The sequence below is a fragment of the Anolis carolinensis genome, chromosome 1 (genome assembly GCF_035594765.1).
Source record: "Anolis carolinensis isolate JA03-04 chromosome 1, rAnoCar3.1.pri, whole genome shotgun sequence".
Taxonomy (NCBI): domain Eukaryota; kingdom Metazoa; phylum Chordata; class Lepidosauria; order Squamata; family Dactyloidae; genus Anolis; species Anolis carolinensis.
Genome location: NC_085841.1, coordinates 927,092 through 953,716, shown reverse-complemented (window position 1 = coordinate 953,716; position 26,625 = coordinate 927,092). Strand labels below are relative to the sequence as shown.

Genomic DNA, 26,625 nt, shown 5'->3' with positions numbered 1-26,625 from the left:
ATTCATCTATAAGAGTGACCTTGTTGAATTAGCTGTGCAGCTTGTTAATGTGCATTAGCTGTGCAGTTTACGGCTGGGGAAAGGTATGAAGGTTGAGAGAGAAGGTGCAGTAATGTTTCTCTGTTGCTAACCTGTCTGCAGTACACCTTGCTATGAGACAGGAGATGGGCCATGCTTAAATACTGGAAAGAAATACACAAAGAATGCGAAAAAATATTGAAAAAGAAGATCCAAATGAGCCCAGAGCTTTATCTACTAGGGCTGAAGAACCAAAAATTAGAAGCAAATGAGGAAAAGATTTTAAACTATTTAGTCATAGGCGCTAGAATCGTATTCGCCAGAGTATGGAGATCAAACCAAATACCAACTACGGATCAATGGTTACTGAAGATATGGGAAATAAAGAACATGGACAAACTGACTTTCTTAATGAAGAAACAACAAGGAAAACCAATGAAAGAAACGGACTGGTCAAACTTTGAGGAATACATTAAGTCAAGAAGGGAATAAACAGGGAACGACTCAAGGAACAGGAAAGTGGGCAACCGGCAGAAGGAACCATTCAAAGAAAAGAAGACCTTTTCACATCAGGGAAGCCGAAAATACCAGACGACAAGTTCCAGAAAACATTAGGAGAAGAAACTGCTTCACAAATCAAACCACCCCATAAATCCTTTTGCCTCTACTCTTCCCTCCCCCCTACCCTGCATGCAACTCCTTTTTTCCCAACCACCTTCCCAATCCATCCCTACCCCCCCCACACACACACACACACAAAGAGACTTCCCCACCCCCCTGATTTTAAGCAATGTATAAAAAAGTCACTAATAAAAAATATATAACTTGCATGCTTTGATTTTTCTTTGTTTTCTTATGTATTACACTATTATTGCTGCTGCTGCTGATCTGTGGCTTCAAGCTATTTCCAACTTATTTGTGCCTTCCTCTGAGGCTAAGAGTGTGGCTTGCTCTAGGTCACACAAGGATTCAAATCCTGCCTCCAGTCATAGCCCAGCACTCACAACATTGTGCCACACTGTCTCCTCTGTTGAGAATCCAACTTCCATTTGCCTTAGCCTGGGAGGGAGAACACCTCAATACAAATGGCCTACATATCCAACAACTTGCCTGCTAGGATTGGCAGTCTTGAATCAAATGTGCCATCGAATCTAACGCACACCTCAGTTTTCAAAACCCTGAAGCAAAAAAAAAGTATTTGCTGGCGAATGTAATGTGCAGTGACAAAAAGTGCTACTCTTTGTCATTTGGCCCAAAAAGGTGCGCATTACTGTGAGCATGCCTGCTTAGGATTGCTTCTTCAAAAATAAAAGTGTTAGAGCACCAAAGCTTCCAACAATGGAAAGGAAATCCTTGGGGTGCATCTATGCTATGGAATGAATCCACTTTAACTGCCCTGGCTCATTGCTATGAAATTATATAGTTCTACAAGGTCTTGAGCCTTCTCTTCCAAAGAATGCTGGAGCTTCACCAAACTACAAATCCTACGATGGCATAGCATTGAGCTCTGGCCATTAAATTCAAGTTGAAAGGGAAAATAGAAGGGCTCTGTCAACCCCCTAGTATTATTCTGGAGATATTACAGGCCAAGAGGAGCTCCAGGCGTAGCTCCTGAAGCAGTTATCCCTCTGGCTTTGACCCAACACTAAGATGACTGTATGATGCGAGTCTAATGTGCACCCTAATTTGGTCAAGGTAATTTAGCTGAAAAAGGTGAGCATTAGATTTGAGTAAATGGGGTATATCTCTAGCCCTGATCTTCCCCACTGAGCCATCTCGGTGACTTTCTTTCTCCTCTTCTTTACACCTCCTGATGGAGAGTTAGCTCAGTCTGCTTAATGGTGAGTGTTCATGGCTAGGGCACAACCCCTTTGCAGAGAATCCTTTCTCCCCATTCCCAACCACTCACCCAGACCAGTCCTTGCTGCTGTTGGAAATGACTTGCTTTCTTGGGACGGTGGTGGCAAGGACATCACAGAACCACAGCACTAGCACTTGACATCGGACGTGAGCAAGCCTAATGATGCTTGACAGGAGCGTTAGGTTTATATACACCACTTTCCAGGACGGGGAGAATATTATGTTAATTATTAAAGACATTTCTCATGCACCCTTTGAGGTTATTTAAAGACTCTTTTACATTTGCAAGACAAGGTGCTTTTATGGTTCCCTCACACAACCACTGCCCACTTTTCCCCTACCATGGCATCACGGCAAATATGTAGTTCATTTTAACATTTTCCTCCTCAGAGATGGCATCCTACCCCAAACCCCTGCCACACGATGAAAGCCAAAGGCCCAAAACCTGGCTGTGAAAAACTCTGCCAACCCCCTAGTATTATTAAGAGTGCCATCTAAGAACTGTGGCCCTCACAGGCCCTGGAACAGCATACTTTGCGCCTTTTCAGTAATGCAACCTTTGGCAAAAGGCCTCATCTCCATCAGCAGAAAACACAGTTTAAGCAGAGAGGAAAATGCAGATACTCAAGTCTATCCTGCACCCTTGTCACTGAATGCCAGGCTCTACAGCAAGCATGGGCAAACCTAGGCCCTCCTCCAGGCGTTTTGGACTTCAACTCAGTTGTGGGAGTTTCATCCACCAAAAGCCTTTCCTTGCTTTCCCTTTCTGTGCAAGAAACCTTTCTTTATCATACAGATTAAAAGCTCAAAACTCAGTTTGCTGGACAAATGGGGGACCTCTAGGGAGTGCCCAGTGTCAAAAAAAGAAAAAGAAAAAGAAAGACCATCCAAGTAAGGGATCGGGATCTTTGGACCTGAACCTTGCAATTTCCCGACAAGTCCTTTTGCAGAAATCTGAGACAGTCAAATTTTGTGCAAAAGAATAAACCAGGAAATGTTCATTCTACTCCCATGTGATCCAATTACTTAATTCCAGTTATTGACAAAATTCTAACTGCACTCAATCATTGTTTTATATATATATATATATACACACACACACACACACACACACACACAAGAGGTTACTGTAAGCTGAATATATTCATGCTTATAACACATCCAACTGATTTGTCACTAAATTCTTAAATTAGTCAATGAGACCTATCCAACATTTTAAAGGTTTGATAAATAAATCTCTGTAAAATCATCTGAGTGTGGCATTTATTGGATGTTTTCTCTGTTATTTACACGTGCAGCACATATACATGTTTTTAAACTGTTTAAAATCGTTGTCTTTATTTTGCATATTTTGCATCTTTTAGGCTTTTACTTCTTGCAATCAAAATAGTTTTGAATTAATGTTCTTGTGCACTAACCTGCAATCTTTGAAGAGAGTACAGAATGCAATGTTTTAGTAAGCATGAGGTAGGGTAGACCTAATGTATATAATGTATATCATCATCATTATAACTACTATAGTTTTGTTATCATTATTACTAGTATTAATGCCCAATTGTGCTCTCCAAAGCCTTGCTGCTGCCAGGAATGTGCAATGACACTCATGCTGGTGTGCAGAAGTTTCTAAGAAAACACAAGCAATGGCAAATCCATCATGCTTTCAGCTATAGAGAGGGGGGAAAATAAGAATTATTTTCCACACCATTCAGTCCAGTATCAATAACTCAATGGAGTGTCCTGCTTGTTCTCCAGAGACGGACGTTCCCCTTTTCCCCACCTTTCGAAGGGCAGGGCTGGTGAGCCGTTCACACTGATCTACTGTGGCAGGTTTCATGGACTTCACCCAGTGCCCAAGGCATTATCCTCCACTGGCAGGAATTGCTTTTCATTGCACTCCGTGCCAAAATATATACCCTCACGTTTCCTACCAGGCTTCCTACCTGGACCAGAGATTCCATAAGCCACAACCAGTCTGCTGGCATTGAGGGGCCATTGGAGTTGCAACTGAAACATGTGGAGTGATTATAGTAACCTCGGCAATAGAAATCAGTGGGCTCTGCTATGTTGATTCATAGCTATACTGAACAAGAATCTTTTTCTCTCAATTATAAGCTAAATAAATAGAAGCAAGCTTTTTAGAGTGGGATGCTCTCCCTTTGCTTTCTAAATATGCAATTTCTGATGTCAGATTTATTCTTGTGTGTTGTTTTGCTGCACGCAGCTGGTGGCAGCATGTGCTACATGAGAGCAGGCAAATGCATAACTCGTGTTGTGGGTGGCATGATAAAGCACAGTAACAGTGTTGTTTAAGTTTATGTGAGAACAGGGTTGGTTTCGGGGACTGAGATCAAACTGAATCTCAATATAGCAAAAAGCCACAATGCCAGGCTGCTGCTTCCTGCTCTTGCATCCTTGGAAGATGGCACTTCACAAAGGGACTTCTGCCAGTGCAGTAAGGTTCTGCATAAATTTCCGTACAAGAGGTGCACAAGCTGATTGTTTATGCTACAGTCCATTGTGCTGGTGGTTTGGCACAAAGGTATCCTGGCCTGTGCTTGTTGCAGGGACAGAAGAATCTGTCTTCCTCCAAACACAAAGGCTGAAAGCTTTCTACAATTCCAAATAGCAAGTCATTGCAGCTCTACATTGAACTTGCTGGCCTACTTATGTTGCCTTTCCCAGCCACTTGGCCACATTACCCACAACTCTGCATAACTTGCAAGACCAACCCTCTGGCCTGCAAACCTCTTTGGCCATAACAAATCTGTTCATCTTTAAAATACCAGGGAACTCTGGTTGTTTTTTGCTTCAGAAGGCTAAAATGGCTGCTCCCGCTCTGGGAGATTCTGCTCAAGTGCACAGCAATGCCGGCTGAGCATGGGGCACCTGAGGCGCCGGGAGTCAGGCTAATCTCCCCACTGAATCCCATCTGTCTGCATAACCTCCCGCCCCACTGGCATTGCCGACTCAGCACAGTCACAGGCCACAAAAGGCCTCCCCGGGAGCATGATTCAGGGCACTCGCACATTCGCTGTGCCCCATACCACCCCATCCAACAAAGGGAAGGCTTTGCACTCTTGCCTGCAATCCCATTGTTTGCTTAGTCTGGTTTATGCAAGTCCAAAGGCTGGGGCATTCAGAGCACAATCCAGAATGTGAGCAGCAAATGCCTTCTCACAGGGGAAGCCAGGCAGAAACCAGCAATCGACCACTGGGCAAGCAAAAAAGGAAGAGGTTCTGGGCACAAGAGTGGCTCCGAGAGAAAGGCACTGCCACCATGCCCACCAGTTGAGCTCCACTGACTCCTGGACAGAGTGGCTTCAGGAGGGTGGTGCCTCCCCACCTGTCCATCAATGCCGGGCTATGGCGCAGGCTGATAAAGCAGTCAGCTGCAACAGATCACTCTGACCGGGAGGTCATGAGTTTGAGGCCAGCTCGGAGCTGCGTTTGTATCTGTCTTTGTTCTATGTTGAGGCACTGAATGTTTGCTTTGTATGTGTGATGTGATCCGCCCTGAGTCCCCTTCGGGGTGAGAAGGGCGGAATATAAATACTGTAAATAAATAAATAAATGAATAAATAAATAAATGCTACCGTGTGGAATGGCTAGAAGGGACTGCCATGACTTGCAGGAAGGCAGTCAGAGTGGACTCTCCAAATCCACTGAGAATGATTCAGACAGTGGCTAACAGAAACAGAATTATACAATCAGCCTTCATATGGGTGTCCCAGTCTTGGGTGTCCCAATCTTTGCCAGGAGAAAACAATCCTGCAGGCTACATTTGCATATTCTAGATGTATCAAACTGATGTGACTTCTGTGTGTTGGCGAAGGCTTTCATGGCTGGAATCACAGGGTTGTTGTGTGTTTTCTGGGATGTATGGCCATGTTCCAGAAGTATTCTCGCCTGATGTTTCGCCCACACCTATGGCAGGCATCGTCAGAGGTTGTGATGTGACTTCTGGTCGCAGTTTTTGGCTAATTCCAGGAATTTTTCAAGCATTTAGGGGACACGATTGTCCCGCTATCATCATCATCATCATCATCATCATCATCATCATCATCAATCACTTGTTGCTGAGTATGATTGTCTTCCAGAAGTGGAGGTGGGTCCATAAGTGATTGTAGAGACTGATTCTGGATCCTGTATGATCTTTCTTTTACAATGAGGACATACATTTCTAGACAGAAGGTGGTCTCAACAAGGGCACAATTCAATGCCTTGAAGACATATCAACATAAACAACATATATTTTAAAATCACATCACTAAAACATGTCAGTTAAAACTACTGCTTAAAATCACACAATCCGAAAACATGTCAGGAGCCATTCCAACTGTCATGTGTAATTGTTCATTACTGCACTGAGATATCAATTGTTGCACTAGGAATCATTGTGCAAAGGCTTGGTCCCACAACCAAGGTTTCCCAAATTTCTCTCAGTGTTTATGCCCACATTTTAGAGGTTAGCTTTAAGCCCATCTTTAAATCTCTTTTACTGTCCACCAAAATTCCATTTTCTGTTCCTGAGCTGTAAATAGAGTAACAGCTTTGGGAAACGGGGACATTTGGGCCTTCAGACAACGTGGCATTTGGTCCAGCAAAGTGGATGGTGGAGGATCATGCCTTTAAAGCTTGTGGTTTTGGCTTCTTCCAGAATGCTGAAGTTTGTCTACCTGTCTTCTTCCCAAGAGATTTGCAGGATTTTTGGAGGAAAAATATTTCCAGAAGATGAGAGTGTTGATGGTCCATGTTCTGCAGGTGTACAACAGAGTTGGAAGGACAATAGCTTTATAAACAATTATCTTGGTATCTCTAGAAATGTTCCTCGAATACTCTCTGCTTCAATCCTTGAATAATCTCTGCTTCATTCAAAAAAAATGCTGCACTTGCAGAGCTCAGACAGTGTTATATTTTGGCGTTGATGTCAACTTTTGCGGAGAGGTGGCTACCTGGGAACCAGAAATGGTCAACACTTTCTAGCATTACACCATTAAGCTTTATTTCTGGCACTGCAGGGGGACTGGCTGGTGCCTTTTGCAGGTAGAGGAGCACTTTGGTTTCCGCAATGTTCAGTGAGAGGCCAAGCTTTACACATGCTTATGCAAAGAAAGTGTTTAAAATGGCTTGTAGGTTTGAATGTGCACAGACTACGTTATTATCAGCATATTAGAGTCCTGTAACAGGCGTTGTTGTAGCCTTACTTTTGGCTTTCACCTGTTGAGGTTAATGAACTTGCCATCTGTCCAATCGGTGATTTCCACACCCGAGGGAACCGTCCCATCAACAAAGTGCAGAATCATAGCTATGAAGATGGAAAATAAGGTTGGGGCAATAATGCATCATCCCTGCTTGAAACCTGATCCCACTATATTCCATGCTAGTCACCTAGAGTCCTACTTTCAGTAATGGGCACTTCTTTTAAGAAGAAAAGAGACAAGTAGAAACAAATTCAAAGAGCAATGAGGATGTAAGAGGTACGAATGGCAAACAAAACCTATAAGGAGAAAGAGGAGACTTGCCAAACAGAAGACAGAAGGCTGTGATAGAGGAGGGGGCAGGCCTGTTCTCTGCAGCCCCACAGTATAGGACTAGGTCTCATGGTTTCAAGTTAAAAGATGCTGTACTAAGTGGACGATTGGACACGGTGTCCCATGAGGACCCTGACCCCTCCAGCTTTCTGATTCAATGATTCTGGGTTGTGAGAGAAAACATGAATTTGCATTTTGAGTCATTTTGAGTCAGCACCATCTCCAAAAATCACCCAAACATTGCTCCAGAAAAACAAGGAAGTTCAGGAGGTGATGGTCTTCAAGAGGACTTTGTGGCCCATAAAAGAATGGACTTGTGGGCTCTTTGGAGGCTGTAGGCTGCATTCTCCCCACACAAGCTACTGGACATGCTTAGGGAGATGCTGCCACTCCCTAAGTCATCTGCTCACCAACTCATCTGCTTTTCACAGAATGATTGTCCAAGCTGAACCCTTATCAGCCTGACCAGGTGGGTCTGTAGGAAGCCCCCAATTCCAACTCCTGGACACCCCATTTGTCTGCACAGGGCAGAAGGGAGGACCCAATTCTACTGCTAGATGCAGACATTTGCTCAACACGCACAGATGGCAAACGGGCCAAGAATAGCTTTCCGCAGGGCTGGGAAATGGTTTCACATCACTCAGCACCAGCACCACATTCATAGGCCTCAGGGAACCTCTCAGAACATCACTCTTACTGCAGAGACAATGAAAGGAACGAGGCTGGAATGTGGCACAAGACCCAAAGTGGGCCCAGCAAGCCAAGAAGAAGGCAATTTGTATCTGGTGTACGAAAGGGGGAAAGCACATTGTTTATTAGGATTCATCTGTGGAAACAGATGCTGACACAAGCATCAACCAAAAGCCACGGCGACTGCAAGCAAGGAACAGCCACGCTCCAAAACCCTCACATTCTATTCCACAAACTCAGGTCCCATCCCGGCTCATTACCTGCAAGGCAGAACATTTCAACTCTCATCATCTTCAGGGGCACTTGCCCTCCATTACCAGTCGCAAATAAACCCAGCCACAGGGCAAAACCACATCTTAAGTCAAGAACTGTCTGAACCCAGAACAAGCAGCTGCTCAAGAACAAGGCAGGGCCACAAATGGAAAGACGCCACCCATTTTATTAACTCGAGTTAATTCCTACAGACTTCACCCATAAAAGGAAGAGCTATGTCTGTTTCTCCATGGTTCCAAGAAGGTGGAACCTGTATCTACCTTTTGGCAGAAAAACTAAGGAAATCACAGAGGTGTAAACCTTAGAATTACAGCACACACTCAATTAACCGGAACTCTCAAACAACCGGCAATTTTTTTGAAGAAGTAGTACTTTAAATAAAAATTAAAACAACACAGTAAAATCAGTTTTTGTCATATAGTAAAACTATACTAAATTAAGTTTATATGTGTTAAAGTACTTTTAATTACTGTATTTCAATACTAATATCAAGTCAATACAGGGTTTATAGTATGGCATGGTATAATATGATATACAGTAATAGTTAGCCCTATTTTAAATAGTAAATTTCAAGCAACCAGAAACTACATTTATCAGGCATCTACCCAGCTCCACAGGTGCCGGTTAACAGAGAGTCTACAATATTTTATTTTCAAAAGGACAAATAAATGCTAGTTCCTTTAAATCATCTCAAAGTACCATCTCCAGTCACTAGGTGGCAGATTTCCCTACTCAGAAACCATAAGTTACATCAAACTGAGCAAGTTCATTTTCCGTTCATTTTCCGTTCCCAATTCAAGGTGCAGACCATCACCTATAAAGCCCTAAACGGTTTGGGACCCACCTACCTTCGTGACCGTATCTCCTATCATAAACCTGCCCAATCTCTTCGATCATCAGGGGAGGCTCTCCTGTCGCCACTGCCTATATCTCAGGCCCACCTTGTGGGAACAAGGGAGAGGGCCTTCTCTGCTGTGGCCCCCCGACTGTGGAATTCACTGCCCATTGAGATTAGGCAAGCCCCCACATTACTAGCCTTCAAGAAAGACTTAAAAACATGGCTCTTCCGTTGTGCTTTTGGAGAGTAACTGTCATATACTTCTTTTTGTTGCTCCCCTCCAATATCTATCCTCTAGACTGTACCACTATCTTATGACTCGTGGTTTTTTATTCTTACTTCTTTCTCACCCCGAGTTTTAACTTAGTGTTCATGTGGCCCGCCCTGGTTTTTATTGCTTTTCTGATTTTGTGCTGTAATGTATATTATTATCTATTGTATTGTTTAATTGTGTTTTGATGTTGTTGTTTTTTTTGTTATATTGTATTGTTCTGAGCATGGCCCCATGTAAGCCGACCCGAGTCCCCTTTGGGGGGATGGTGGCGGGGTATAAATAAAGTATTATTATTATTATTATTATTATTATTAAGTTTGTCTTCCCAGAGGACATCCAGACAATTCATAGAAGCCAAAGGTTCAGGATAGAAAGTGCCATAGAGGGCCCCACAAATACCTTTCAATTCCATAATTTTCCTCCCCCCCCCCCCCATTTGTCTGTGTCATATGGCAATAAATCGCTAGTCAAATGGTAGCTTACTTCCAGCTCCTTCTGCTAAGCATCACAATATGTATAATACAGTTGCCAAGAACTACCAATGGAAATGGCAGGACTTGAATTCAACTCCACATTTCATCCTTTTATCTTGTGGAAAAACGTTCCCTCACTCATTACACATTAAGTTAAGAAAAGCAACCAGATGGAGCTGTGGAATGGGGACAAAGACATATTCAGAGACTATATTAATAATGTCACTGCATCAGGAACAGTGGACAGCAGGAATGTAAGTCAGGCACACAGCTGCCCTGCAAAACATTTTTGCCTAGGTAAGCAACTGTTGGGGGCCTTTCTCAGCATGAATGCATATGCATGTGCATATGCTGGAAGGAGCAGCAGCAATGCTGGCCTTCTGTCAGATCACTGAATACGCCAATATTTATATTCCCATGCATCCCCGCCTACGAAACAATCCCTGCAAAACCTAATGGTGGCTTCTAGCTAAAGAACTGCTGAATTTCAGTATCTGGGACAAGGGGAGCCAAAGACAAGGATTCCACAGAGATAACCACAGAGAACCACAGAGATAAAGTCCTGCTTAAATACAGCCAGAACCACCAGCAGCTAACCACAAACGACTGAGAAACAAACTCTGTGAATAGCCCTGTTTTGGAAGAAGAGGCACGCACTAGCTAGACAATTAAAGCAGAACTGAATGAGGCTGCCACCTCTGTTTTGTAATTCGCACGGACTCTTGCCAGAACTTCATTAGCCACTATCTTTCAAGCGGGTGCCGGGCTGCCACTTTGCTTTATTACTGACTACAATCGAGGCAATCAGCAAGTGAACTGACCCAAGTAAAGGCAGGCCAGCAGCCAAGAGAAAGCCAGGCTCGGCTCTGGGAGCAGGATGGAGCTATGCTGTGCAGGAAGGTCCCATTCAAATGCTTACAGACCGCGTCTGTGTAGGAACTAGGATCTGGACCAGGGGTCCTCAAACTTTTTAAGTGGAGGGCCGGTTCATGGTCCCTCAGATTGTTGAGGGGCCGAATTATCATTTGGGAGAAAAAAAAAACAAATTCCTATGCACACTGCACATGTCTTATTTGTAGTGCAAAAAAACCCCAACAACAATTATTTGTTTGTTTACTACATTTATACCCTACCACTTTCATCCCAAAGGGGACTCAGAGCAGTTTACAAGTTGTATGTACATACAATATATTATATTATTAGCATAGCACAATATTAGCATTATATATTACTATATTGTACTATACCACTATACTGTAATATTATTAATTATATATAATATATAATATATAATTATTATTATTATATTGTATTATTATTATAGAATCATAGAATCATAGAATAGTAGAGTTGGAAGAGACCACATGGGCCATCCAGTCCAACCCCCTGCTAAGAAGCAGGAAATCGCATTCAAAGCACCCCCGACAGATGGCCATCCAGCCTCTGCTTAAAAGCCTCCAAAGAAGGAGCCTCCACCACGGCCCCGGGGAGAGAGTTCCACTGTCGAACAGCTCTCACAGTGAGGAAGTTCTTCCTGATGTTCAAGTGGAATCTCCTTTCCTGTAGTTTGAAGCCATTGTTTCATGGTGTCCTAGTCTGCAGGGCAGCAGAAAACAAGCTTGCTCCCTCCTCCCTTTGACTTCCCTTCATGTATTTGTACATGGCTATCATGTCTCCTCTCAGCCTTCTCTTCTGCAGGCTAAACATGCCCAGCTCTTTAATTATTAGTACAGTAGAGTCTCACTTATCCAACATAAACGGGCTGGCAGAACGTTGGATAAGCGAATATGTTGGATAATAAGGAGGGATTAAGGAAAAGCCTATTAAACATCAAATTACATTATGATTTTACAAATTAAGCACCCAAACATCATGTTATACAACAAATTTGACAGAAAAAGTAGTTCAATACACAGTAATGCTATGTAGTAATTACTGTATTTACGAATTTAGCACCAAAATATCACAATGTATTGAAAACATTGACTACAAAAAGGCGTTGGATAATCCAGAACGTTGGATAAGCGAGGCTTGGATAAGTGAGACTCTACTGTATTATATTGTACTACATTATTATATTATTATCAATATTATATGTATATAGGTACACAATATATGATATTATTACCATAGCACAATATTAGTAAATGAAAGAACAATACAATATTTAAAAATAAAAACAATTTTAACCTACATAATCCTACTGGGATTTCAATGGGAAGCGTGGGCCTGCTTCTGGCCAATGAGATAGTCAAGTTAATTAGGATTGTTGTTGTGTGCCTTCAAGTCATTTCTCACTTTGGGCGAGCCTAAGTCTAAAACTGAGGGCGGGGGCCAGGTAAATGACCTTGGGGGGCCGCATCCGGCCCCCGGGCCTTAGTTTGGGGACCCCTGATTTGGACGGTATTTCACTTCAGCCAGAAGAATTCCCTGCCTCTACACTGGTCGAAACTCAAACTGGCAACCTTCTCTTTCACAAGAGGTGCTCCACTAAATGTTACAGTCAGAACCTCTAGTTTAGGAGCTGTTAGGATTTCTGGGAGCTGGAGGCCAAAACATTTGGGCACCCACAGGTTGAGAATCACTGCTCTAGATCTTCCCAGCTTTGGCCTTTTCTCCAATCCCACTGCTGTTCTCTGATGGGGAGCGGACAGTGAACACAAGAGGCCCGTCACAGAACTGAGAAACACAGAATTCAGAACATTGAAATGGCACTCACTGTCAGACAAAGGTATTCTTTTGGGGGGATACCTAAAATGCAAGATCCAAAAGCTCCTCTTCCCAATACTAAAAATACAACAACAATATTCTGAACTACACAGCATGCTGGCTTTTTGAGGCACCCCCAACCTGCTGCCCAAAGTAGTCACCTAACTCTTAATTTCTGGTAAGACCAGTTATGTAGATGGAAGAGGTGAGCTGGACCTGACCGCAATCAGGAGAGGAAGAACAAGGAAGCTCCTTCCATCATCAGCAAAACCTGTTGAGGGCTTGGCCCGGGGCCTCTCCTGATTGAAGGCATGATCCTGGCAAAAGCACCCCAGCAGGGAAGCTCCTCTAAAACTGCTTCCCCTTGCTTTAGGCTTGCCTTTTACATTTAAATGCCTTCCTGCCATAAAGCAAGAGCTCGCATATGTGAATCCAGATATACAAAATGACTTCAAACACTTAAGGGGGTTTAAAAAGAAGATGGGGAAAGGAGGGGGGGGACCTAGTGAAGCAGCTGCCTGGGGAACCGTGGAATGTCTTCACTTGAACGTTTCCAAGGGAAGGTCACCTAGGCATCCATAAGCAGCTGTTTCTCTCTGGGCTGGAAAAATCCCCAGCTGCCCAGAAAACTGGAATTTTACACAGGCCTGTGCAATGATGGAGCAAAAACCCTGACGCTCCTCCCCGCCCCTCAAAAAGACAGCAAAGAACAGGCAGCCTTTTTCTAGCCAGTTGCCTTTGAATGCTCATTTGGAACCTCACTGCTTCTTCCGAGCCTCACCAGGGCAATGATACTTCTTCAAGTATTATTCAACATTACAGAAAATATTATTTTAAAATGAAATTAAACAGGCCAGGCTGTGGCGCAGGCTGGATAGCAAGCCAGCTGCAACAAATCACTCTGGTCATGAGTTCGAGGCCAGCCCGTGCCTGCGTCTTGTCTCTGTCTCTGTTCTATGTTATGGCATTGAATGTTTGCCTTTATTGTGTGCAATGTGATCTGCCCTGAGTCCCCTTCGGGGTGAGAAGGGCGGAATATAAATGCTGTGAATAAAATAAATAAAATAAAAATAAAATATTCCACATCTCCATCTGCAGAAAGAAGTTCCATCATCCTCTACCCTTTATGCCCTCTTCCTCTAGTTCTCTGCTATTTTATTGAATCTTACAGTTGGAGAAAGAAGACTCAAGGGCAATCTAGTCGACACCCTGTTATGGAAAGATACACCATTGCCTAAAAGTTGCCCACCCACCCTCTGTTTAACAATCTCCAAAGAAAAAGATCTTGCCTCTCTCTGAAGCAATCTATTCCATTGTCAAACAGACCTTACAATAAAAATTTCTAATTTTGAGGTGAATTTTTTGTTCTTGCAATTTGAATCCACTGGTTCTGGTCTCTGGATCAGCAAACAAGCTTGCTCCCCTTTCTATGATTTTCCTTCAGGTGTTTGGCTGCATCAGACTAAGGAAAACTGGGTTGTTGTATGTTTTCCGGGCTGTATGGTCATGTTCCAGAAGTATTCTCTCCTGACGTTTCGCCCACATCTATGGCAGGCATCTGAGGATACATACAACAATCCTGTGATCCCAGCCATGAAAGCCTTCGACAACACTAAGGAAAACTGTCAGATACTTTGCAGGCAGCAGGGCATTCTCCAGTAAATCCGAAAAGCAGCCCTTGCTTACGGAGACTTACTTTAAGCCTAGCTGCTGCAGCCCACAAAGGGGCAAACTGTGCCAGCCAGCCTCATTTTGGAAAACAGCATCTCAGACATGAGTGCCAATCCTCATAAATATTTATGGCACTCAGATGCAAAAGCAAATCAGAACTGAGTTTTAGGCAGGGCAACAGCAAAGCATCTTTGCAGCAAGGGTCCAGTGCCAATCCCTCCCGAAACCTTGAAACACAGTGACCAGGCAACTTCCATAAGAGCAGACAAGGCAAAAGACAGGAGGGAGGAGGTGAGGGAGGAAAGACCTTTCCCGGCACCATGCCAAAGGCAGCAGCTTCCCAGCGCACTCCCTTCACACATCGGCCCATGCGTCACCAAGGGATAAAAAGCCGAGGAGATTCACACTTCTTGTTAATTTTGCATCGTACCTTCAAAGAAATTACAAAAGGAGGGACTTAAAGGGGCAAGCAAATCCTCCTGAGAGAGAGAGACACAAGCGACGTCCTTCAGACACACTCCTGGGAACCTGGCAAGTGGTGGCCAGGTCTCTCATCTGACACAGCACAAAGCAGGGCACGTGCCGCCAGGAATCCACGTGAGAGTGCTGCCATTTGAGAGAGAGCGAGACAGCCGAGACACAACTGTCATCCACAGCAAAGCAGGGAAAGGAAGGGAAAGAACATCAGCTGAGCTTTGCAAGAGACTCGCTCACCGTGGCAGCTGAAGACAAGCACACCTTCCCTTGCCCCACACAGAAGGCACAGAGAGGCCGGGGAAGAAGGCTGGGGCCCCAAGGTAGCAAACAGCAGCAAAAGCCTTGCTTGCCGGCCTGGGAAAACTGCCTTAGAGGCCCACTCAGTAAGGCAGGGGAACTACACTGGCCCTTCATCCTCACCTCCTCGCACTATTTGCACAGGGAGCATCGAATGGAACAAGGAACCAGTGGTGGGCAAGGAGACCTCCTGAAACTGGTTACCTGCCAATGCATGCAACTCACCCAGCTAGTTCTAGTCATAAAATTAGCCACCCAGCAAGACGAAGCCCCTAACTTGGAGGACTCTTCTGCTTACAGAATGGTTCTTGCTGAATGGGGCTCAAATGGCCAGGAGCCTCCAAATTCTCCTTCTCTGGTGATCGAGACAATTGCATCTCCTTTTTCCCTGGAAAACAAGGTTTGCGAATACGCTTGCATCCTGACAGGGTTGGCAGCCAAAAGAACAGACACTGGCAACCTGGATTTGGGGCTCAAATTATCTCTTTTCACTCAAAAACACAGTGACTGTAAACTGCCTTCCCATCCCAGTCATAGTAATAATAACAGCTATAATTGTTATTATTATAACTACTCTGGCAGCTATTATTATCAGTAGTGTGACGATGATGCCATTGGTACCTCCTCCATCCTCATGGCAGCTGGAGGAAGGGCCAAAACCTGGATATCCTGTACTATCTATTATTGTTACTATTGTAGCACTTGTTATGATGATGATGATTATTATTATTGGTGGTGGTGGTGATGCCACTGCAGTCTCCATCATCATTTTAATTATTATTATTGGTAGTGATTATTATGGCATTGCCACCTTCTCCAGTATCATTATTATTAATTATTATTATTATTATTGATAGTGGTGATGATGAGACCATTGCCACACCCTTCATCATTACGGTATTATTGGTGGTTATGGTGATTTCATTGCCATTCTCCATTCCATCATAATTATTAATTATTATTATTGGCAATGATAATGCCATTGCTGCATTACTACTATTACTATTATTATTGGAGGTGATGACGTTGCCATTGCCACCTCCTCCATTATTATTATTATTATTGGTGGTGATGATGATGACATTGCCACCTCTTCCATTATTATTATGATTATTATTATTATCATTAGTAGTAGTAGTAGTAGTAATTGGTGGTGCTAATTGTGATGACATTGCCACCTCTTCCATTATTGTGATTTTTTATTATTGTTATTATAGTTGTTTTTGTCAGTGATTATGTTGGCATTTCCACCTCCTCGAACATCATCATTAGTATTAGTGGTGAGGATGATGATGACATTGGCATTCTTCCATTATTATTATAATTACTGGTAGTGATGATGACGTTGATACTGCCATCTCTTCAATTGATGATGATGATGATGATGATTATTATTATTATTATTATTATTCGGTGGTGATGATGACAATGATGCTGCCACTTCTTCCATTATTATTATTGTTGTTGTTATTATTTATAGCCCGTGATGATGGTGCCATTGCCACCCGCTCCATCGTCATTATTATTATTGGTGGTGGTGGTGGTGATGACATTGGTGGTGACAATGATGCTCCCATCTCTTCCGTTTATTATTATTATTACTATTCTTATTACTGGTGGCGGTGATGACAATGACGTTGACATCTCTTCAATCATTTACTATTATTATTATTATTATTATTATTTGGTGATGAAAATGATGCTGCAATCTCTTCCATCATTTATTATTACTACTACTATTATTGTTTGGTGGTGATGACGATGATGACGCTGGCACCTCTTCAATCATTATTATTATTATTATTATTATTATTATTATTATTATTTCATTTATATTCCACTTTTTCTCACCCCTAGGGGGACTCAAAGTGGTTCAACAACATAGTAAAAAGGCAAAGATTCAATGGCTCATGTCCATATAAAACAGGCATGGGCAAACTTTGGCCCTCCAAGTGTTTTGGACTTCAACTCCTACTGGCTGTTATGAATTGTGAGAGCTGAAGTCCAAAACACCTGGAGGAAGGCCCATGCCTAATAAGTTTTCCCATGCCTGATATGAAAGAAACATTACAAGTCTAAAAGCAATCACATACAGGTATAACCGTAAATTAACTCACCAAAACTATACAAATCATCAAACATACCATAAGCATTAAAACACTTAAAAGGCATTTAAACATTGGATCAATGTAGTATTTCTTTATAGTGGTGATGACCATTGCCACCTCTTCCATCATCATCATAATCTATTGGCAATGATGATGATTAGGCTGCTGCTGTCACCTCTTCTATTAGAAGTAGGTATTATTATTATTATTATTATTATTATTATTATTATTATTATTATTATTATTATTATTATTTGGTGGTGGTGGTGACATTGCCATCTCTTCCAAAAGCCTATTAAACATCAAATTAGGTTATGATTTTACAAATTAAGCACCAAAACATCATGTTATACAACAAATTTGACAGAAAAAGTAGTTCAATACGCAGTAATGCTACGTAGTAATTACTGTATTTACAAATTTAGCACCAAAATATCACAATGTATTGAAAACACTGACTACAAAAACATTGACTACTAAAAGGCAGACTGCGTTGGATAATCCAGAACGTTGGATAAGTGAATGTTGGATAAGTGAGACTCTACTGTATTATTATTATTATCTGGTGATAATATTATGGTGACATTGCCACCTCCTCCATCATTATTATTATTATTTGGTGGTAATGGTTACGGTGACATTGCCACCTCTTCCATCATCATTGTTATTATTAGTATTATTATTATTTGGTTGTAATGATTACAGTGACATTGCCACCTCTTCCATTACTATTATTATTATTACTATTTGGTGGTAATGATTACAGTGACATTGCCACCTCTTCCATCATCATTATTATTATTATAATTATTTGGTGGTAATGTTTACGGTGACATTGTCACCTCTTTCATTATTATTATTATTATTATTATTATTACTTTTTGGTGGTAATGATTATGGTGACATTGCCACCTCTTCCATCATTATTATTATTATTATTATTATTATTATTATTAGGCGGTAATGATTATGGTGACATTGTCACTTCTTCCATTATTATTATTATTATTACTTTTTGGTGGTAATGATTATGGTGACATTGCCACCTCTTCCATCATTATTATTATTATTATTTTGTGGTAACGATTATGGTGACATTGTCACCTCTTCCATTATTATTATTATTATTACTTTTTGGTGGTAATGATTATGGTGACATTGCCACCTATTCCAGCATTATTATTATTATTATTATTATTATTATTATTATTACTTTTTGGTGGTAATGATTATGGTGAAATTGCCACCTCTTCCATCATCATCATCATCATCATCATTATTATTATTTGGCGGTAATGATTACGGTGACATTGCCACCTCTTCCATCATCATCATCATCATCATCATTACTATTTGGCGGTAATGATTACAGTGACATTGCCACTTCTTCCATTATTATTATTATTATTATTATTATTATTACTTTTTGGTGGTAATGATTATGGTGACATTGTCACCTCTTCCATTATTATTATTATTATTATTATTATTATTATTATTAGGCTGTAATGATTACGGTGACATTGCCACCTCTTCCATTATTATTATTATTATTATTTGATGGTAATGATCATCATCATCATCATTATTTGGCGGTAATGATTATGGTGACATTGCCACCTTTTCCATCATCATCATCATCATTATTATTATTTGGCGGTAATGATTACAGTGACATTGCCACCTCTTCCATCATCATCATCATCATCATCATCATCATTATTATTTGGCGGTAATGATTACAGTGACATTGCCACTTCTTCCATCATCATCATCATCATCATCATCATCATTATTATTTGGCGGTAATGATTATGGTGACATTGCCACCTCTTCCATTATTATTATTATTATTATTATTACTTTTTGGTGGTAATGATTATGGTGACATTGTCACCTCTTCCATTATTATTATTATTATTATTATTATTAGGCTGTAATGATTACGGTGACATTGCCACCTCTTCCATTATTATTATTATTATTATTTGATGGTAATGATCATCATCATCATCATTATTTGGCGGTAATGATTATGGTGACATTGCCACCTTTTCCATCATCATCATTATTATTATTATTTGGCGGTAATGATTACAGTGACATTGCCACCTCTTCCATTATTATTATTATTTGGTGGTGGTAACATTGCCTCCTCTTCCATCATTTATTATTACTGTTATTATTATTATTCTCTATTGTCGATGAGGATGAGGCTCTTCCATCCTTCAGTATTCTTACTCCGACTCTAATGATCCCGACTGGCGGCGCCTCAGAGAAGCGCGGCCTAGGCCTCTCCGCGGTCCCGCTCTCTCGCCCCCCGCTCGCTCTTTCCCTGAGGCGAGGCCGAAGCCCCCTTCTCTCTCTCTGGCGCTCTCGCGGGTGAGGGAGACTCACGGCGGCGTGGCTGCCTACGCGGGGCTCCGTCCTGCTCCTCCTCCGCCGCTTCCTCCGCCTCCGCGTCCGCAGCCCCCGGGCCGGCTCTGAGGGGAGACGGAGACGCAGACCCAGCCGGGCTCCGCTGCGCATGCGCCGCCGTTGGAGCCGAAGCCCCGCCTCCTCCCTCCGCGCTGCCATGGCGACGGGCGGAGAGAGGGAGAACGGGCGAAAGCGGGAGCGCGGGGTGGTTTACCGCGCATGCGTCGCCCCCATTGGTCCTCGAAAGCCCCACCCTCCTCCGCTGCCATGGCGACGGGGAGAGAGAGAAGGGAGCGGCAGAATCCCGGTCTCTTAGCAACCGTGGCGTCAGAGGCCCCGCCCCTCCCGCAAACCCTATCTCTCTGTCTTGATTGATTTATATCCCGCTTTATCCCTCCCTACGGAGACTCAAAGCGGCTCACAATCAAAAACATTACAACTTGTTAATTACCTTATCTCTCCATACGGAGACTCAAGCTGATAATACTAATTGCTAATTAGTAATAGCTAATTACCAATTAGTTTTGGTAGTAATTACAGTAATACTACTGTAATACTACTATACAGTAATACTTCTGTAATTACTAATTAGTAATTCATACTAATTAATAATTACTTTATCTCTCCATACGGAGACACAAAGCAGAGGCTCAAATTACTAATACTAATTTGTAGTTACTAATTAGTACTAATTGTTAATTGCTAATTAATACCAATTACTAATTACTTTATCTCTCCATATGGAGACACAAAGTCTCAAATTATTAATAGATTAGTAATTGCTAATTAATGCTAATTGCTAATTACTTTATCTCTCCATACAGAGACACAAAGCATAGGCTCAAATTACTAATACTAATTTGTAGTTACTAATTAATACCAATTGTTAATTGCTAATTAATACTAATTACTAATTACTTTATCTCTCCATATGGAGACACAGAGGCTCAAATTACTAATACTAATTTGTAATTACAAATTAATACTAATTGTTAATTGCTAATTAATACCAATTGCTAATTACTTTATCTCTCCATATGGAGACACAAAGCAAAGACTCAAATTATTAATACTAATTACTTACTAATTAATACTAATTGCTAATTACTTTATCTCTCCATGCAGAGACTCAAAGCGGAGACTCAAATTGCTAATACTAATTACTAATAAATACTAATTGCTAATTACTGATTAATACTAATTACTAATTACTAGCTAATACTAATTGCTAATTACTTTATCTCTCCATACAGAGACTCAAAGCGGAGACTCAAATTACTAATACTAATTACTAATTACTAATTAATACTAATTACGAATTACTAATTAATACTAATTACTAATTAATACTAATTTCTAATTACTTTATCTCTCTATACAGAGACTCAAAGAGAGACTCCAATTACTAATTCTAATAACTAATTACTAATTAATACTAATTACTAATTACTTTATCTTTCCATACAGAGAATCAAAGCGGCTCACAATCGAAAACATTATAACTTAAAATCATTACATATTATTGCATATTATGCAAATACTATATTACAATATTGTTATTATATATTACTACAGTAGAGTCTCACTTATCCAACATAAACGGGCCGGCAGAACATTGGATAAGCAAAAATGTTGGATAATAGGGAGGGATTAAGAAAAAAGCCTATTAAACATAAAATTACATTATGATTTTACAAATTAAGCACCAAAACATCGTGTTTTACAACAAATTGACAGGAAAAGCAGTTCAATACACAGTAATGTTATGTAGTCATTACTGTATTTACGAATTTAGCACCAAAGCATGGCAACATTTACTACAAAAACATTGACTACTAAAAGGCAGACTGCCTTGGATAATACAGAACATTGGATAAGTGAAGTTTGGATAAGTGAGACTCTACTGTGTGTGTGTGTGTGTGTGTGTGTATATATATTCCTTTCTGTGTAACTTTTATCCTTTTGTATAATGTCTCAATTTCCCAAGTCTGAAGTGTATAAACTAGGCATAGGTGTTGTTGTATGTCTTTAGCTGATGCGGCTGAGAAGGGAGTTTTCCCATGATATCAGATTAGGTTTTTGCACAGAGGGAGTGAAGGACAATTTTATTGGGCACTCAGAGAGGCTCTGTGGGAAGTTCTTGAAAACCAGATGTCAAAGACATGATCTCAAGGCTTCTTGGCCGGGCTTCAGCTTAAAATGAGTGATACTTACTTGGTGTTTCAGAGCAGACTACATTGTCAAAAGCTTCAAGTTTGTGTCTTAGCTCTCATATCCATTATTCAAGTTTCATGTGTTGGCCTATGTCCTTGAAATAGTTTGACGAAGTGTGGTAGGTCGATCAAAACATAATCACCTTCTCTGTCTCAATTGCTACACTTCCGAAGACATGGAGATCTGTCCATTCTTACAGAAAATAAGCTGCCATCAATCTCGGCAGTTCAAAGCCTTTATTGATAATATATACAGCTATTTACATAAAGAGAAGCTAACACATAAGTCTATTCTACAGCAGAGGCTTGCTATCAGTCACATTGTCACTTCCCACATTCCAAACTAGTGATGTATGTCCTTCTACGCAAGCACAAAACAAGCCGCATTTCTTTTCACTCTAGGCAGTAAATCATTTCTCTATGCAATTAACTACTTCTATACTTGATTGCTTCCCGAGGGAAACACACACTTACATTGAAACAATGAGTTAAACATTTCACTATATTAACCATTACTCTGACATAGTTTTGCCTTGGAAAACTTTCTGTGTGCATGCTCATGGATTGTGAACTTGACTTTCTTGATTTCATGTACCTTGCCATTTTTGGACTATTGATCTTTTGTATATGGACTACTGCTATTGTATAGCTCCTTTTCTACTGCTCTTTTGGAAAAAGCCCTTTTCCCCCTTTGTAAATGCTTTTCTTAATAAACTGCTGGAGTTAATACAACTGGACTACAGTGTGGTGCTGGGTGAAAAGGGGTCTCAAGGCTCAGCAGGTTCTCAACCTCAGGAAAAGAATATAACTAGAGATGGGCAGTATGTGTTGTCGAAGGCTTTCATGGCTGGGATCACAGGGTTGTTGTGTGTTTTCCGGACTGCCTGGCCATGTTCCAGAAGTATTCTCTCCTAACGTTTCACCCACATCTATGGCAGGCATCCTCACAACCTCATATGCCTCTCAACCTCTGAGGATGCCTGCCATAGATGTGGGTAAAATGTCAGGAGAGAATACTTCTGGAGAATGGCCATACAGCCCGGAAATCACACAACAAACCAGATAGGCAGTAGCTCCCAACTGCCCACCCACAGCCACCTCAGTAGGCATCCTTGTTTACCTAGCCCAAGCCAAGATCGTGGACACCAGCTTCTCTTGTTCTCCAGGGCTTGGGCTTCACAATCCCATCATCCCCACCCGGGACCCTTCTGGCCTGGAATGCCCACACTCACGGAGCTTTCCCCACCTGGCTGGGAGGTGATTTCCATCCACTTTATTGGAGTTCAGCCAACCAGAAAAAGAAGAGAATTGGTTGAAAATGGAACAATGGACCTGGTTGTAAAAAAAGCCGTTGTGCAGAGCACATGCTCGCTCTCTCACGCTTGTAATTTTGGAGCAGGAACCCACAAGGGTCACTTCTTGGTCAAGATGCAATAAAACGCCTCCATCCTATCTCTTCGCTTCACTGGTGAGTTTTTAATCTGGAACTTTGGTTATTAATTATGGTTGGCATAATGCTCACCAGGCCGTTCCCTCCCATTTTTATTAGGGTCTAAATTCCATATCACTGAGGCCTCACCAAACTACAAATCCCAGGATGCCATCACATTGAATCTTGGCATTTAAAGTGGGGTCATTCTCCAGTGCTGACGAGCCCCAAGAACCCATCTGCACTGCAGAATTACAGCAGTTTTGCTCCACTTTAAACTACAGCGGCTTCATCCTACGGTGCCCCAGGATTTGCAGTTTGCTGTGGCACCATAGCTCTCCAGCATTGAAGCGTCTCACAAAACCACAAATCCCTGAATCATATAACACTAATGTGGCGTCAAACTGCTACAACTCTGCTGTGTGGATACAGCCTGAATTCATCTTAATAGGACCAGCTCCTTCTTTATACATACTAGCTGTGCCCAGCCACACGTTGCTGTGGCTTATGGGAATCATTTGATGGCCAGGTGGAATAGCAGTGAATAGCCTTGCAGCCTCAAAACCTGGCCGTTTTCCGGAGTAGCCTGTTTGCTTCCTGCCTGGGAGAATCCTTTGTTGGGAAGTGTTAGCTAGCCCTGATTGTTTCCTTTCTGGAATTCCCAATTTCCCTGCTTTCAGAGTGTTGCTCTTTATTTACTGTCCTGGTTTTAGAGATTATATTGTTCTGTATTATTATACCACAGTAATTATTTCATATTACAGTAGAGCCTCACTTATCCAACATTCGCTTTTATAGGCAGTGTGGAAGAGGCCTGATTGAAGCAGCCCTGGGCACCATTAAATGGCTGAGTGGGTTGCTAGGAGACAAAGTGGGCAGAGCTTAGCCTTCTAACTGGCAGCAATGGGAAAAAACAATTATTACTCTCCTCTAATTAGGACTTTATTTTTCTTGTTTTTTTGATGTCTAAACACAACGGGGATGACCATGTCTTTTGTGGCCAAGTTTCGTGGGTTTTGGGTGTGTAGTTTCACCGTTTACTTTAAGTTAGAAATGGTCAGAACATTTATATATATATAGATCAGACCAACAATTCACGAGAGTAAAATACGTTCCAATAGAGACTGAAGTGCATTTATCTCTATTCCATGTGTGTTATACAATGAGAGAACAGTATTGCGTTTACACGTAAGAAAATGCCTTCATTGTTTTTGTGGCTGCCACAAACTAGGTTGAATTGTTTGACTCGATGATGAAACTGGAGCAAAATGTGCTTTGGAAGGATGTCCCAGAAAAACAAAGTTTTGACATTTTAATAAACTTTCCCCATGTTTTTATGATAGAAGCAATTAGGGAATGACATTTATAACCCAGGAACAAAAGTTGTGTTACATAGTGGTGGTGGTGGTGAATTTTGATGATGATGATGATGATGATGATGATATGGATTGTCGTTGTTGTTGTGTGCCTTCTCATCGTTCCCAACTAAAAGTCCCTTAGGCAAGCCTATCACAGGATTTTTTGGCAAGATTTGCAGCATTAAGAGAAAAATTAGTAATACAATGGAAGAAGATGTAGATGAAGGATATTAAATATATCCCTGTTTTGTATCCACTCTTTTACCAGTAATAATAATAATAATAATAATAATAATAATAATAATAACAACAACAACAACAACAACAGCAGCAGCAGCAGCAGCAGCAGCAGCAGCAGCAGAAGCAACAACAACTTGGCCATCTTAGACTCTTAGAACCGGAAGGGACCTGTCATGCCACGACATTAAAGTGTGGGACTTTGAAAGGCCAACCACATACTTCATCCCGCCATTTCGTCCAGATCGATCTACAGAGACTGCAGGAGAACTGAAGGATGAAACACTAGAGGAAGTCAAAGGGATGATGAATCTACGAGTTAGATCAGTTATAGTCTGTTTTAGATTAGTTGATATTTTGTATTAGTTATTTGTTATTAATAAGGGTAAAACTTATCAATAAGTTTTAGGTGGGGAGTGTCATGCCATGAGGAGGCAAAACATTACCTGCTGCCCTGTCCCTTTAAGATTCTAAAGGGGCAGAGATTAGCCTTGGCTCCTGCCAGCCTGAAATGGCAGTTATTTTTTGTCAGATTTTGTCAGTTGGTGAAGCGCTGGAAGGAAATGTAGGAAGCAAAAGGATCACAGAAATTCACGTCACGTCGGAACTGTATTCAAATTAGATTTTAAAAGCCATAGACTACAGCAATAGAGAAAGTGTCAGGGTATTGTGTATTGTGAAATGTTAAAATCAATCTGGGTTATTAGAAATGCCTTATGTGTTAGTTTTTCGGCAAGGCATTTCAGCAGTTATGGAGTTAATGAGAGTCTGCTATGATTGATGTATCACAGGACCAATAGGGTCAAGTTTGTTTTGACCGGGACTTTCTTTCTTGTTCCTGTGGAATGCAGAGGAGTTTCCGTGAACTGTTGAGCAGTGTGCTGTGTGTGCATGAGTCGCTTCGGCAAGGGCACTCATGGAGAGAAGGACTGATTTGTTCTGTTTGTATATAGTCATGTAAATAAAGATATATTGCCGTTGGATTTCCAACTGAACCCTCGACTGCTGGAGTGTGTTTGTCCAGTGCTGTTTTTCCACACCGGGAGACAGTCTGGAGAAGGAGGTGAAGACCGGGATGGTGAATTTTTGGATTTCACTCTGCTACCCATCATCCCCTGACAGAAAGTCATGACAACATTGCATTGAAGTCACCTCAAAGATACAAAGCATCCAGTCATAGCAAGACTTTATACTCTGTGGCAATATCTATCCAGAACTGCATAGACTTAAAGATTTCTTTCCTCACAAGAGACTTCATAGTGGCAACAAGAGGAAAAGAGATCCATTTTGTCTATTAATAAAATATTTTGTTTCACCAAATATAGTCTCCGATCTGTCCTTTGTGCTATGGTTCCTTCCAGTTCATTGAGTTAAGCATGGAGGCAGAACAGGACCCCAAGGGCCATCTAGTCCAACCCCCTTCTGCCATTCAGGGAAAGCACAATCAAAACACCCCTCAAGAGGCTCCAGGGTTTATTTCGTGTGTAAACTTAAAAGTTTTGCGAAACAGTCTCTCTTCTTAGCTTCATAGAGCCCTAGAATTGGAAGAGATCCCCAGGGGCCATCTAGACCAACCTACTTCTGTCATGTAGGAAGACACAATCCAAGCCCTCCCAACAGATAACCATCCAGTCTCTGTTTAACAGCCCTTGGAGAAGGAGAGCGCACCAGACTCCCAGGCAGTCTATATTCCATTACAGTTGGAAGGGAACTACAAAGGCCACCCAGTCCAACCCCCTTCGGCCAGGCAG

The 26,625-nt window shown here is 41.6% G+C and overlaps 1 protein-coding gene across 2 annotated transcripts in view; it reads right to left on the bottom strand.

The window, feature by feature from the left end:
- mapre3 (microtubule associated protein RP/EB family member 3) overlaps positions 1–19,774 on the bottom strand; it is a 48,000-nt gene extending 28,226 nt beyond the window's left edge. For both annotated transcript variants that reach the window (XM_008121743.3, XM_008121745.3), the window contains exon 1: positions 19,617–19,774. The gene's annotated coding sequence lies outside the window, so the exon portion shown is untranslated. The remainder of the gene's footprint in view (positions 1–19,616) is intronic.
- Positions 19,775–26,625: the final 6,851 nt, after the last annotated feature.